The sequence below is a fragment of the Oryzias latipes genome, chromosome 13 (genome assembly GCF_053564925.1).
Source record: "Oryzias latipes strain Hd-rR chromosome 13, Olatipes_Hd-rR_3.1".
Lineage (NCBI taxonomy): Eukaryota > Metazoa > Chordata > Actinopteri > Beloniformes > Adrianichthyidae > Oryzias > Oryzias latipes.
Genome location: NC_136249.1, coordinates 34,960,582 through 34,977,133, shown reverse-complemented (window position 1 = coordinate 34,977,133; position 16,552 = coordinate 34,960,582). Strand labels below are relative to the sequence as shown.

General features: G+C 45.5%; 1 long non-coding RNA gene across 1 annotated transcript in view; it reads right to left on the bottom strand.

Annotated features, from left to right (window-relative positions):
• Positions 1-14,679, bottom strand: part of LOC144981599 (uncharacterized) — a 383,701-nt gene extending 369,022 nt beyond the window's left edge. The window contains exon 1 of the long non-coding RNA XR_013647202.1: positions 14,146-14,679. This is a non-coding gene — a long non-coding RNA (uncharacterized LOC144981599). The remainder of the gene's footprint in view (positions 1-14,145) is intronic.
• Positions 14,680-16,552: the final 1,873 nt, after the last annotated feature.

Genomic DNA, 16,552 nt, shown 5'->3' with positions numbered 1-16,552 from the left:
AAAATGGATGGTGGAATGTGAAAAGAAGGAGGAGGAGCGCCCAGCCACCCCCACACCCATACCCCCGCCACAGCAGCAGTGGCAGCTGGAATTCCCCCAACGCCACACGGGAACAGGCAGGGAACAACTGCCCCCCGGGCGACCAAGACCGCCACCCAGGCCAGGGCCAGCAGAACCGCCGCGAGGCCCCCAGAGCCAGAGAGCAGGGAGGCGCGGAGGGAAAGAGAGCGCCGCCCCAGCCCAGCCAGGAAAGCAGCCCCCCCGCAGCGCCGGGAGAGCCCAACGCAAGGCCCCACCGGAGAAGGACGCCCACAGCCCCAGACGAGCACCCCACCACCACCCAGGAGTTCCGGGCATCCCCCCGCCCCAACCCCAGGTACGAGCCAGGACCCCCCAAGGCAGACCCGCTCCGCACTCCAGGCAGCCACCCACCCGGCCCACGGTTGGTCCAGGGAGGAGCAAGGCAGGGGCCCGCCGCCCCTGCCCAGGAGGGGGGAACCCTGGGGAAAAAAGGGTGGCCCACAAGGGGTGTTATAAATATGGCCCGACCAGGCTCGGCCATGTTGGAAGTTTGGCGGGGCCCAGCGCTCAGGGGCAAGGACCAGGACCCACCCTCCAGGGACACGAACACCCCCGGCTCAGGTATAATATGAACTCCCCCACCGTGCGGAGAGAGCACCGCCGGGCCCAGGGAGCCGGCACCCAAGGGACACGGCCGCCATCGCCAAGAGGCCCGCACCCCCCGTCAGGGAAGGGGTAGGGGACAGATGGACCCAGGTCCCACCTTCCTTGCAAAATGTGTGTGCGTGTATGTGTGTTTGAGAGGGTGTGTGTGTGCATGTGTGTGTGTTTATGTTTGAATGTATATATTGAAGGAGGAGGGGTGTGTGTACTAGGGGGGGTGCAGTTAAAATTGGCGAGTAGGGCACTAAGGGGACATCTCGTTCACAAAAAGTTTATCCACGGAAACCACGACCGGGTTCCAGCAGAGAGATGCTTCGTCCTCAGCGGGAAGAGGAGGTGTGGTGGGGTCTAAACCCCGACTGAAAGTCTTCAAAGTGGCTGTTGTCCTGTAGGTGGCAGTAAAGCTGCTTAACTACAACTATTTCTAGGATTTTAGAAATAAAGGGCAGGTTTGATATCGGTCTATAGTTGGCCAAGATGCTAGGATCCAAACTGGGCTTTTTCAGAAGAGGTTTAACAACTGCATATTTAAAAGACTGTGGCACGTAATCCGTTCCCAGAGAGGCATTTATCATTGTTAATATGGGATCATTAATTAGGGGAAAAGTTTCTTTAAAAAGTCTAGTGGGAATTGGGTCTAACAGACACGTTGAGGATTTGGAGGACGTAATAATTGATGTTATTTACACTTGATCCACAATAGTGAAGCAGTCTAATGTTACAGAGGTTTCTATGGATGCCTCCATTTCTACCGCTTCAGCCTGTTCTGGGCTGATAATAGGAATAACTTGATTTAACTTATGTCTAATATTTGAGATTTTACTATGGAAAAATGTAAGAAAATCATCAGAGCTGAGAGAAACAGGAACACGTGGTTCTACTGAGCTCTGACTGCCAGTTAATTTAGCTATAGTGCTAAAAAGAAATCTTGGATTATTTCCATTCTCTGATATTAAGGTTGAATAGTACTGGCTTCTAGCTCTACGCAGAGCTTTTTTATAATTTAATAGGCTATGTTTCCAGATATCCAGAGACTGCTCTGAACCGGAGCAGCGCCATTCTCTTTCCAGCTTACGGGTTTCTTGTTTAAGAGAAAGAGTTTCAGCGTTAAACCACGGTGCTACTCGGTTTTGTCTGACGAACTTAGGTTTCAGGGGGGCAACAACATCGAGTGTACTCCTGAGGGCTTGTAAGGCATCATTAACAAAGTGGTCATTTATACTAGGACTGATGCTATGGGAGCTGGACTCAGAGTATTTTCTCAGAATATCACTAAGTACTGGCTGAACTGTGTGTTTAAACTCAGACACAGAACGGTCAGTTAAGGTTCTTCTAAGCTGTTTCTTATTCACTGGGGCAGAAGGATGTTCCAGTGTAAACTGGAAGGTAATCAGAAAGTGATCAGAAATGATGGGGTTAAGAGGAAGGACACTCAGCTGGCTGATCTCTATCCCATGGGTTAGAACAAGGTCCAGGGTGTGCTTATGACAGTGAGTGGGTTCATTCACACTTTGGGTGAAACCAACATCATCTAATAAAGCTGCAAAAGCCTTTCCTAGACAGTCACTGGGGTCATCAACATGAATATTAAAATCCCCTAAGATTATAGTTTGATCAGAATCTAAGACAATAGTCGATAGGAAGTCGGAAAACTCAGTTAAAAATTCTGAGTATGGGCCGGGGGGGGCGATAAATAATTATGAGTAAAACAGGTTTTGGAGTTTTCCTGTTTGGGTGATTTATAGATAATATGATGTTTTCAAATGAATTATAAGCATTTTTAACTTTAGGGCTGAGAAGTAAGCTAGACTGTGATATTACTGCCAAACCACCTCCTTTCCCTGAAATCCTGGATTTCTGATAGTTAGCATAAGTGGGGGGGGGGTTGCTTCATTCAATCTAACATAGTCATCCTGTTGGAGCCAAGTTTCTGTTAAGGCTAAAAGACTAAGGTTGTTATCAATGATTAACTCGTTGACTAAGAGGGACTTGGAGGAAATGGATCGAATGTTTAATAAACCGCATTTAATTACATCATAATTCTGCTTGTGAGAACTGCTGTCTGTCACTGTAAGGTTTCTATGACGCGCTCCTTTCATTTGTCTTTCAGCACATACACTACATACGCTACATCAGAACGGGGTGGACGGCCGCATGTCCACCTGCAGATGCAAAAGACGCAGAGATGCATCGGTTTAGATGCAATACTATCAGATTTACACAATTCACGTTTCAAAAACAACTAAACATCTTTAATCCACTGATGACACAGATCAGGGGGGCAACTACCTAATTTCATAAGGGAGGCCACATTAAATATGCCCCCCCCCACAAACACACAGACATTAATGCACACAATAAAACATCCCATCCACCCCTCCTAAAGCTATCTTAACCCCCCCACAACACCTTTATTGTTTGAATGTAAATGTACATTTTTTCATCTTTTTCTAACTTCTTGAAGGATTCTGGTTCTTCATTTTTGTTTTGTGCTGTTAGTTTTTATGTTTTGTTCTCTGTCTTCTGTTTTGCAGATTAGGATTCAGATGAATAAACATTCTGGAAAATTTTTGACTTTCTAACGAGGTCTGCTGATTTTAGCAAACATCAGAAACAGATGAAGCTCAAATGTTGCATTTATGTTTCAGTAACATTCAAATCAAATCAACCTCCTTCTGGAAAACCTGCTCTCCTTTTAAAGAGAACATGACCTAAATTATTTAAAAAATATGGTGTAAAGTGGAATTTGGAAGCAAAGACAGCAGAGTTTTTGTGGCAAAGAAGCACCATGAGATGAAGGAGCATCCAAACGGTGGAAGTGGAGGTCGTGTCGAGAGGAACTGAGAAAAAGTGGACGTTCACATCGGTCATTTCTTTTGCAGCCTATTTTTTTTTTTTACCCCAATTCATTTATCCAACCATCATAGATGTGAGGCGATGTTCATAGTTATTTGTTTGACACAAAAAGTGTTGCCACATCTGGGGACATGGAAACACTTTTGCCACAAAGGCAATTAAAAAAAAACACATTTCCCCCATGAGGGTAAAATTCAGCCAAGCTCTCTTTTAACCCAAAGATTCTTTAAAAACTTGATCTCTGAATCTTCATCAGGAAACAGGATCCTTGATAACAGATCTGCAAAATGGTTCAACAGGAAACTCTTCTGACTAGATATGATCATCTGACATTTGTGCTGCAGCAGCTGAGCTGCTCTGCAGCTTGACTTTTCTATAGGTTTAAATTCTGAACCTCATGGAAAAGAGTCAGAATGAGGAAGTTTTAGGAAGAGGAGGAAAAAGGGAGGTGGGGGTAAACATGGAGGACATGAGGGGATCGACATGAAGAGAGAAAACATAAAAAAAGTTGCTTATTTCCTCATATGTGAAACAGGTAAAGTCAACGCAACCACGGTGAGTATTTATTTATGCACGGAACGGGCGCGCGCGCATACTAGCGCGCATAAGAGCATGCACACGCGATCCCGCACACACACGTTGATAAACTGCAAAAACCTCACTTAGGCTCACACAGGACGCACGTAACACGCAGCTCACAGCCAAGACATGTCCACCCACAACGCACAGCGCTTGTCAGTGTAGCAGGTACGCACAGCGGGCACGCGCACACGGACGGGCACACGCACTATTTAGCCTTGCACTCTCCCGGTTAGAACAGCTATGAACAGTCTTAACATCGTTAGCTGGAATGTGCGTGGACTTGGCTCTGGGCCAAAGAGCTTGAAAGTGTTAAATCACCTGAATGATCTTAAAGCAGATATAGCTCTGCTGCAGGAGACCCATTTATCATTATCAGCTGGTCATCTCCTGTGCTGTTCCCAGTATCCAGCTATGTATTCTGCCAGTTTCAACTCCAAACAAAGAGGGGTTGCAGTTTTGATTAATAAAAATGTTACATTTACTCATAAGGATACAGTTACTGACCCAGAAGGCAGATTTGTAATCATTAATATATCCATTCAGAATAAGGACTTTTGCATCGCCAGTATCTATGGTCCTAATGTTGACGACTCTTCCTTCTTTCACAGATTCTTCACCTCACTCTCAGCTCACTCTGACTCCACAATCATTATAGGAGGAGACGTCAACCTTGTTTTGGACCCTGAACTTGACAGACTCAGCACAGCAGCAAACCAGCGTACATGGCAGTCTGCAAGTATTCTAAAGCAGTACATGAATGATCTGGGTCTCTGCGACGCTTGGCGCTCATGTCATCCAAACACTAAGGGGTTCACCTTTTTTTCTCCAGTTCACCATTCACAATCTCGTTTAGATTATTTATTAGTCAGTAACTCCCTTTTGAAAGAAATTAAAAGTTCCAACATTCATCCAATTATTATCAGTGACCATGCACCAGTTTCTGTTACTATTTCAAGGGAAGTACCCACACCCTCGGGTTCAATCTGGAGGTTTAATACATCTCTGTTAAAAGACCAGGAATTTATTGAATTCTTTAAAAAAGAGTGGGCAACCTTCTTAGAATTCAACAATACTTCTAAAATATCACCAAGTGTTCTTTGGGAAGCAGCAAAAGCAGTCATGAGAGGGAAAATCATCTCTTATTCAACGCATAAAAAACGCAAAGAGAAAGCAGATTTATTAGAATTAGGAAATAAAATAAAAACTCTGGAGACTGCTTATGCTGCTTCTGCACAGGAACACATACTGGGCGACCTGAAAAATTTAAAGCTGCAGTTTAATGACATCATCAATAAACAAACACAATTCCAGATACAAAGGCTTCGACTGGAAAGATATGAAAACTCAAATAAATCTGGCAAATTTCTAGCTAATCAGCTTAAAATTAATAAGGAAAAATCAACAATCACTTCTATTATGGACCAAACAGGGAATGTCACCCATGACCCGGTCAAAATTAATAATGCGTTTAAAGACTTTTATCAAAACTTATACAATCCACAGATCAATCCATCAGAACAAAGCATCAACTCATTTCTTAACAATATAAACCTGCCCAAGTTAAACGAAGATCAAATCACAAATTTAGACTCTCCGCTCTCGTTGTCTGAGCTTCATGAAGCTCTGTTACTTATTCCTAACAGCAAAGCACCAGGGCCTGACGGCTTTCCTGCAGAGTTTTATAAGGAATTCTGGGAACAACTGGCACCAACGTTTTATAAAACGGTAAAATTTATCAATGAAAGCCAATCTCTACCACCTAACATGAACTCTGGGGTTCCCCCCTCCTGGGCGGGGGCGGCGGGCCCCCTGCCTTGCTCCTCCCTGGACCAACCGTGGGCCGGGCGGATGGCTGCCTGGAGTGCGGAGCAGGTCTCCCTTGTGGGGTCCTGGCTCGTACCTGGGGTTGGGGCGGGGGGATGCCCAGAACTCCTGGGTGGTGGTCGGGTGCTCGTCTGGGGCTGTGGGCATCCTTCTCCGGTGGGGCCATGCGTTGGGTTCTCCCGGCGCGGCGGGGGGGCTGCTCTCCTTGTTGGGCTGGGGCGGCGCTCTCTTTCCCTCCGTGCCTCCCTGCTCTCTGGCTCTGGGGGCCTTGCGGCGGTCCTGCTGGCCCTGGCCTGGGTGGTGGGCTTGGTCGCCCGGGCGGCGGTTGTTCCCTGCCGGTTCCCGTGTGGCGTTGGGGGGATTCCGGCTGCCGCTGCTGCTGCGGTGGGGGTCTTGGGGTGGGGATGGCTGGGCACTCTCCCTCCTTCTTTTCACGTTCCACCATCCATTTTAGAAGAACATAAACACTCACCTGAGCACTGGTGTTAGCTCACCTTTGCACTTATAGTTTGCATGATTGAATGAATGAAATATTTCACACTAGTTGGTTTAAAGGCATAGGTATTGTTGGAAAATATAATCCGTCGCTTTGAGATTACTTTCCTTGTTGCATGTTCAATAAAGTCGAGAAGAAGAAAACCACGGGATTCGGCCGGATTAAGTTTAACAAATTTATTCCCTAACAATATTTCTAAAAACAGAGTAAAAACAGATCGATCTGGGTGTCCAAAATCAAGGCCTGCAATACGCAAGAGGTTACATTCCGAATTCACATGCAGCTTGTCTGGAGACACAGGAAAATTCCTTGAGTTCAGACTTTTAAGCATGTGGTCAGAACATTCTCCCCCGGGAGCAAGATGGCCGCCGAATCTCCGCCTCTGGTCGCTGGAGATTGGCTGACAGAGGAGCCCGCCTACTTCCTTCAGCCCATGTTAGGAGTTACAGCATTTGGTCCTAGCTTCCTGCTTCAAACGTCCAGGGGGGTTATTTCAAAGACGGACCACTGTCCGACCACCAACAGTGTCCCCATGGGGGTCCAGCACAGTCGCCCGGATCCTTCTCCGCAGGCAATCAGTCCCAACTCTTTGTCCTTCTCATGTGAGTTGACACCTTCAGGGGGTTCCCATGAATTGAATTGAATCCTGGAGACAATTTAATTCTGGTCCATGTCAGATCTACAGTTAAGGCTTCCAGATGGTCTTAGAAGATCAAAGACTGTTTTCTCCTGAAGGGGGTTGGAGGTTGGAGCTGCATTCCTGAAACCTCTCACAACTTAAAGAAGCTTCTTCGAGGTTTTAAGGATGTAAAAGCACACACTTCAGTAAATGACTTATCTTCAATGTAATAAAATTTAAGACTGCAAACCCTAATGAATTTACCAAAAAATATAAATTCCTTCAGTATGCGTGTGAACACTATCTGTTTTGTGTACATGTTTACATGTGAACATTTTTTGCAGCTAGCAGGTGTGTTGATAATATTTGAGTGTGTGTGAACAGGCCCCGCCCTTTTTGTACTACATTTGAACCTTACCATAATGATTAACAACCAGTAAACCTGTCTGCTCTATGCTGCTTCATGGTCTTATCCCCCTTCCCCTCCTATTATCACCCTCCTACCCCCCCTCTCTCTAACGTCCCTCTCTCTTCTTCCCCTCTTTCCTTTTCCGTCCGGTCCAACACCAAAGATTTTCAAACATGATTGAAATTAATAAAGTTTGGCCTCAACTACAAAAGGGGTTTATTCAGACATACCTTTGGTTTGTCTGAAGATTAATAACCCCACTTGTTAAAGCAAAATATGTACAACACAAGAGGCCCTCAGCTCTCATCTGTCTGCCCAGCTGTTGGACAGGACAAGTTAAAAAAAAAAAAAAAAAGTTGCTTGGATTGGAGCTTCATGCTGTCAATGCCATCAACATTTATTGTGTACAACCACACACATCTACACACTCAAACGCAAACTAAAAACTCAACTAAAAGCTAAATTAAAAAGGTGGGTCTTGAGCCTCTTCTTAAAAACCTCTACAGTCATCTTCACACTCAAACGCACAAACAAGCACACACCTTTGTAAATGAGGAATGGTTCTCAATCAACCTTCCTGGATAAATATGTTCTACAAGATGCAGATCTGCACACGACAAACGTGTTCTTTCAGAGTCACATTCACAAATATACAAAGTTAACATATTTACGGCTCGGTGGTGCAGTGGGCAGCGCTTTCGCCCAACAGCCAGTGATTGGCTGACTGCCACGGTGGGTTTTCTCCTGGAACTCCAGCTTTCTTCCACAGTCCGGAAACATGTTTTGTAGTTTTTTTTTAATCATTTTTTAAATGTCCCTCTGTCTGATTTTGTGGCATTGGGACAGGCTGGGGCAACACTGTGACCCCGATAGGGGTAAATTGTAAATGACATATACTTGAATAGAGCTTTTGTACCTTCCTCAAAGGCCCAAAGTGCTTTACAGTCACAGTCACCCATTCACACACTGGTGGTGGCTCTGCTTCCAAACACTGGTGCCAACCTTCCACCAGAGGCAAGGTGGGGTTCAGTGTCTTGCCAGAGGACACTTCAACATATGGGTGGGCAAGGCGGCAATCAAGCCCGCAATATTACGATTGGAGGTCGACCAACCTACCACTGCACCACAGCTGCCCCGACAGCGGGTAAGGAAATGGATGGATGGATGTGTTTGAATCTCATATCAGCATTCTGAGGGTTACATCACACCGAGGAAGAGTGGGAAATGTAGAATGGTTTAGTCCAGGGGTCAGCAACCCAAAATGTTGAAAGTTGAATGTTGAATTATGTTTCATTGCTTTGATAAAATTAAAGACATGTAATAAAGAAATCCGATTTTTGATGTCATTTTTATTTTGAGGGTTCGAACAAAAACAATAAAATGGAACGTGCGTGCCCCATGACAGTCAGCTTGTGCTCGAATGACAGAACAGCTTCAAGCATTTGCAGCGCCTGCAGACTTTCATTCAGCTCCTTTAGCTGGCTAGTCACAGTCATATTGTGTGACTGCGGTTGTCATGGAGGCAACGCAGCGACAGAAGGAGGCGTTGCCTTGGACGCCCCAGGTCAGGATGAGGCAGGAGAGGGTGAAACGCTGGAGAGGAAAAAGCGGCGCTGCTCGTCCAGCTCATGTGCTCTCTCTGAGTTCTGAATGAGGAAGTGTTTGCAGACGTGCTGTACTAACAGTTTGTTCCAAGTGTTGAACCTTTCCTGCGCGATGACTTTTATTTTACGACCGTGGTCAGAATCACACGGGAGATTTCCTCCAGGGCCAAAGGTGGATTCTCCTCCGGGGTTCACTGTCCCGTTCGGGACCCTCAGCTTCCAGAGCGGGTTAAGAAAGACTCCAGAACAGTCCTTTTGGGGGAGACACCTTCTTTTTATTATGGTTCCCCGCCACACTCTCCCTCTCTTCGCTCACACCCCCTCTCCTCTCCACACACACACACACACACACACACACACACACACACACACACACACACACACACACACACACACACACACACACACACACACACACACACACACACACACACACACACACACACACACACACACACACACACACACACACACACACACATACACATACACATACACATACACATACACACACACACACACACACACACACACACACGGTCCCCATCATACACGCCCCCACTCCGCAACACAAGCAAAGAAAGAAACAGCTTGTAGCCTGTTCCAGAGCAACGGTGTCCCGCTTCATTAAATAACAGCGGTTTCCGACTACGGCTGAGGCTGAAAGGTAACACGCTGACAGCAAAATCAGCACAAAAGCACCTTAATAAGTCATGTGATCTCAGTTGGTGGTCTCCTGAGTTGCCGTCACTGAGGTACGACTCGCAATTACTGGGGAATATCCGATCTGTCTGTTTACATGGCACACGCAAATGCACGAATCCGATTCGTATCCGATTTATTTCCACATATGAATGAGGCCTGATCATGATCTGAGAAAATCAGAATCCATGCGCTTTTGTCCTGCTTACACGTTCACCGGTCGTATCCGATCTGTGCCACATGAGAGGAAAAAAGTCGGAATTGTGTCACTTGAAATGGGACCTAAGTGACGCAAAAGGTCACCCCTGGACAGCCGTTGGACTTTGTTGTGCAGCAGGAGATCAAAAGATTTCCTTTTAACTTTATCAAGCAATGCACGGAACTGACGGTGGTTCAATTTCCATCAGCCACCTGCCTAGCGGTCCGCTAAAAGTAAAAAAAATAAAAAATAAAAGAAGCCCTGCTGGTAGAAACGTGTGTCGCAGGCTATGACGCAAATTTCCGTTGACAGAAATGTTGAAATTGTAGTGGCGGTCATGTGCATTTTAGGTCTGTTTGCAGCAGGGGATTGTGGGATGTGGGATGATGATCTTATTAGGGCTCAGCATGAGCGTTTCTGTTTGCCCACGTTTCTCTTCATATGGCAGTTTTGTTGTTCCACCTTAGTTTATTCTTCCTGTTATGTTGGTTCTTTATGTTGAACATGAGTTTGGAAGGGAGAGAGGTTGATGACCCCTGTGCAATGTTCAATGTGATGTGCGTTTAAAATAAATAGGCTTGATATGTCGGAAGAGGCTGCGCTCGCAGCGTCTCGTTGCGTACGCCTCTCTGATACTGTTCGATGTCGTGCGGTGTGTAGGACACGAGCAGTGCTCTCGCGCTGCAGGCGTTAAAATGTACTTTCTACTCATTCAGACAGTATTGAAAAATGTTAAAGATATTTGTGTCTCATGTTTCCTCCTACAGAAACCATAGTAAAACAAAAAGTATATTTCTCTCCCCCATCTTTTTACATTTTAAACATTTTTGAAAATGCTCCAGGGAGCCACTAGGGCAGCGCTAAAGAGCCGCGGGTTGCCGACCCCTGGTTTAGTACAAAAAACACCAAGATGAACGCTACAGACAGACTGTAATGTAGACACACTGCACCAGGGGCAAACGACGTATCAGTGCCGCTTCATGTTAGGAAACATGTGACATACATGCAGAAATGAGGAAAAGTAATCACAATGCATGAAAACATTGTAATTAGCAAAAGATCCTCAGCCCAGCTTGCATTGGATTGCACAATTTGCAGAGAGGCTGAGCTCGATGCTGCAACAGGAAACCCGCTAAACACAGAGATTTGGAGGATAAAATGATAGAAATGATTCAAATGTTTGTGGATGTCATGAAGGAAAGGGAAAAACATTTAGTTTTTACACCTTTTTAAAATATTCTTTAAAACTTCAATGATTCTTATTGTTTTCTTAGCTTGCCATCCCATAATGAACAAATCCAGAGCAGATGAAGGCCGTTTTTCTCTGCTCCTTTTCTTTGGAAGCTGAATTCATTTGCTATAAACCACCTTTCTCTGATGTGGAGCGACGGCTCAACTCCAAGCTCCTTCCAGACTCCTGAGCTTCCTCCACCTTTCTAAGGTGACCAGAGTCTTCCTCAGAGGAAACTCTTGTTTTGATGTTTGATGACATCTTGGTTCTACTCCTGAAGTTTCTTCTGCTAAAAGATAGATCTTGATTGTAAAGTTCTGAGCCCCAAGTGTCAGGAACTTCAAACCCTTATAGATGCTCAGCAGCAACAAACACCCAGAAAATCATCAAACTAGTGTCTTTGAGGGATGTTGTGAAGAACAGGCTGTCAGAGTTTGAAAAAACAGTGAGAGCAGAAAGGCTGGGAGGGCGGGGCCAGAGCACTGGCGTGATAAGTAGAGGAGCACGGGAGGGGAGGACAGACGGAGAGGACATGGAGCGTCCAGCTCTGCTGCTGTTTGTGAGTCTCTGCAGCTCAGGTAAAACTCTGCTTCCATCCTGACTGGCTTTGACTTTTAGATCTGGGAGAAAGCAGTGGCGGCTGTTTGCATTCCTGCTGACTGCAGAAGAATCCGTGCATTGAAGTTGGAGAATGTCACACATGACGCGCTGTTGTCCTCATGAGGGGCCTCATGTTGAGGATGGGGTTGTTTCCATGGAGACCATTCTTGTCTCAGTAGGTAGGGACCCTGAGAAAATTAAGAGGAGCATCAATTGAAAACGGCTGCAGGTAAATTCTGCTTGATGGCACCAAAGTTTGAACAGATGAATATTTAAAAAAAGTATTCTTCCATAAATCATATGGGACGGCTGTGGTGCAGTGGTAGAGCGGTAGACCTCCGACTGGAGAACTGCAGGTTCGGTTCTCGCCTTGTCCAGACATGTGTGGAAGTGTCTTTGGAGTTTGGACACTGCTTGTGGTTACGACGCTGAAGTTGGCTTCTGATTCACAGCTTCTGATTGGTGAGGCGCTAAAGGAACATTCTGCTGCATTTTTCACACTAAGATCACCTAAAACCAGGTCCTGATCAAAAACCACTGGACCTGGTCTGCTCTAACCTGGATTAAATTATGATTTAGATACTAAAGAACACATTAAACACAGTTTCTGATTTGTGAGAATGTGAAATAGTAGAATTTTTATTGTATTTTACGCACTGAGTCCACCTCAGACCAGGTCCCGTTCAAAAACTGCTGTGTGAAATAGAATCATTTTAACACATTTGATGTAATTTAAGGATAATAGGGACAAAGGAAGGACAACTTCAAGCAAAACACCAAAACAGGAACTTTAAAGTAAATCAGGAAACAAACCAAGAAAAAATGGAACAAAAAACTCAAATTAAAGTCAGGGGCTCAAACTAACCCTGACCATAACTATGTGTCCAATCTGACATCTGTTTCCCAGTTTCTTTTGGATGTTGATGTCTGAGATTGTGATGTGGCCTCGTCCAGCCTTCTTGGAGTTCCTGTAGTCCATCGTTAAAGTGTCAGCTTTAGTCTGTGCCCAGTCTGTGGAATGCAACAAAGTCATTTTGTGCACCCAGGTGATGTTATGGCCATCGGCTCGTACCTGTGGAAACAAATACAATAGTACAATCCAGTGTAAAAAATAAAAATAGAAAAATGTGAAGGAATTAAAAAATAAATTTCTCCGAAAATTTCAGGAACAGGACCTGGTCTGAGGTGGACTCAGTGCGTAAAATGCCATAAAAATCCTTCTATTTCACATTTTCACAAATCAGAAACTGTGTTTAATGTGTTCTTTAGTATCTAAATCATAATTTAATCCAGATTAGAGCAGTCCAGGGGCCTCATTTATAAAACTTTGCGTAGGATTTGCGTCAGAAGTGGCGTACGGATGAAACATAGGACGTGCGTACGCACAGAAATATTCGGATTTATAAAACCGTGCGCACGCACATCCTACGCATCTTTCCCTTTATAAATCACAACCAATTCTAAATGCAGCGCAGCTTTTGCGGCTACATGACACGCCCTTAGTTGCCCATAAATAGTCCGTGAAACGCCCACAAATTAATATTCATGGCTTGCTAAATCTTGGCAAACACAGAGGGGAAATCAAAAAAACGTAACTTCACTCAATGTGAAGTAGAAGTTATCGTTGGCGAGGTGGAAAAGAGGAGAAAAATGTTGTTTGGAGGGTACAGTGTGGGCATTACTAATGCCGAAAAGGCACGTGAGCGGCAAACGGTGGCAGACGCCGTAAATGCTGTAGCCTCACAACCTCGGACCGTGGCCGAAATAAAAAAGAAATGAAATAAATGATCGGACATCAAAGTCGAGGCAAAAAAACGTCTAGCGCTGCATCGGCAGAGTGTGTCCGCCACGGGGGGGGGGAGCTGACCCCTCTTGATGAGAAACTGGCCGCTATTATTGGGGAATCCCTATTAAGTCCCCCTTATCGGCGTCCTCCTCCGCCTCAGTCACCTGACTGAGACGGAGGGGACGCCGACGCGCCAGGGTCAGGCTGACACAGGTAAGAGAAATAATTCAAATGAATGCAGTCAAGTCACATGTATGCAGGCTACACAATTACAGATTATTAATATAGAAAATTTTTATTTTAGTTGCTGGGTGTTCCAGCGGGGCCAGTGGTTACGATGCTGCAGCTGAGCAGCCGTCTGGACCCAGCGTCTCCACGGCACGCGGCTCTCAACCCTCAAGCAGTGGACGCGTCCTCACCGATGCAGTCCTTGAAATGCAGAGGGAAGTCAGTAGTTCAATCAGAGAGGTGGCCAAGGAGTTGGGCGAAATCAAGACTGACTGAAATAAACTGCACGATGAGGGAATTCTTAAATAAATAATATTTTCCACACCTTTTGTTGTTCTTTACAAGCGACGCATCACTTCCAAGCGCTGGCGCACAGCAGCAGCATTTGGCTCAAATGCGTGGGGATGGGGTTCAGGGTCGGGGCCAACACAGCAATCGGCGCCAGGGGGTAGAGGCACGTTTTTAAGCTGTGCCACATTGTGTAGCACAGCACATGCCAGCACGATTTGGCACACACTGTCACTTTCACGTGTTTCTTCCATCTGCCGACGGCGTCGCCGTTTCTCATTTCACCCGTTTTTGTGCGTACGCCTGGGTCAGAGCTTGCGTGGAGGACCGCACATTTTCCCGTCAAGTTTGCTTTTTATAAATCTCAACTATTGCGTAGAGAGTGGCGTACGCCTTCTTTTGTGCTTACGCAACGTTTATAAATGAGGCCCCAGGTCCTGTGGTTTTTGATCAGGACCCGGTTTTAGGTGATCTTAGTGTGAAAAATGCAGTGGATTATTCCTTTAGTGCCTCACCAATCAGAAGCTGTGAATCAGAAGCCAACTTCAGCGTCGTCTTGTGGTCACAGATTGGCGCCAGTGTGAGCCGCCATCAGTGAGTGAATGTGACTGGAAAGAGCACTGGGCCTTAGAGCGAGGTAGAAAAGTGGGATGAAAATATTTACAAGTGAAACCATCCGTCCTCTAAAGCTGCTGAATCTTATTTGGGTTACCGGGGTTGCTGGAGCCTATCCCAGCTGCTGAGTGCAGGGTCAGATCACCAGTCTGTTACAGCACCACACAACCACACATTCACACCCAATGGACAAGCTGTGATCAATGAACCTATGAAGTGTGTTTTTGGACTGGGGGAGGAAACGGGAGAAAACCCACACATGTACAAGTAGAACATGCAAACACTCCCCCCTGGGATTTGAACCATTTGGGAGGTTAGAGTGCTTCCCACTACACCACCATGCAACCCCCATGTAAATCAGTAAACACTTTAATTGTGGATTGAACTAAAGTGAAGCAAAAGCTGTAACTGATAACTTTAAGTTTCCAGTAAAAGTGACGGCAGGATCTCTAAGAACCACTCAGCAGGAGTCGACACTCAGACTTTTCTGCCCTCTGGTGGTTCACATGCGTTTCTGCAGGAACTCTGACATCCTCATCTCATGACTGTGTGCGTGCAGTGAATGTGCGTGCGCGTGCGGTGAATGTATGTGCGTGCGCGTGCGGTGAATGTATGTGCGTGCGCGTGCAGTGAATGTATGTGCGTGCGCGTGCAGTGAATGTATGTGCGTGCGCGTGCAGTGAATGTATGTGCGTGCGCGTGCAGTGAATGTATGTGCGTGCGCGTGCAGTGAATGTATGTGCGTGCGCGTGCAGTGAATGTATGTGCGTGCGCGTGCAGTGAATGTATGTGCGTGCGCGTGCAGTGAATGTATGTGCGTGCGCGTGCAGTGAATGTATGTGCGTGCGCGTGCAGTGAATGTATGTGCGTGCGCGTGCAGTGAATGTATGTGCGTGCGCGTGCAGTGAATGTATGTGCGTGCGCGTGCAGTGAATGTGTGCGTGCGCGTGCAGTGAATGTGTGCGCGTGCGGTGAATGTGTGCGCGTGCGGTGAATGTATGTGCGTGCGCTGGACAAATGCTACTGTTACAATCAAGAACCTCAGATCCATGAGGAGTATATTTATATAAACCCCTACAACTATAACAATTAAATGTTTTCCTAAAGGGTGGGGCCTGTCACTCATCCACACACAACACTTTGTAGCGCTTTCTTAGCTTGCTCTGACCTACAGCAGATTTGTTCGACTCATGGAGCCCAGAGAGTGGATAGAAAACGCAACACAGAGATAAAGCAATCAATAGACTGTATTAAAAAAAAGGAAACAAAACAATAATTTGATACAGTGGAGAAAGGAGTGTCCAGGGATCCACAAGGATATTTTTCAGTCTTTGGTTTTCAAAGTTCCTTTGGGTATGGAGTCTTTTGCAAAGTTCCTTTTTCGTAGGTTCGTAACTCAAGTTCTCATTGAGAGTTTGTGGGTAGCTCGCCATGCACCATTGCTGTATGGTGCAGATCAAAGAGTTGTTCTAATCAGGGATAGAAGTAGGGGTGGAAAAAAAAACCTGACCTAAACAAGGTCAAACAAATTCTAGATTAGACACATTTGCAACACACACCATTTACAAGACATTTACATCAAATACAGTAGTCAACTGTATGTCATAACTGAAAGAAAAATAATAATCAAATAAGGTCCTAACAAAATTTGTAGAAAACTACTTTCAAATTTCCGCCCTATAAATCAATGGGTTTCAATGTATCAAAAATAAAGTGCACTTTCAATCATTAAGCAATCAATTCAGTTTAGTATTAATCAATTTAGTATAAATCAGGAGGAAAAACAATGAAATGAATTAATGAAGTCAAAACCAAAATGGCCGACCAGG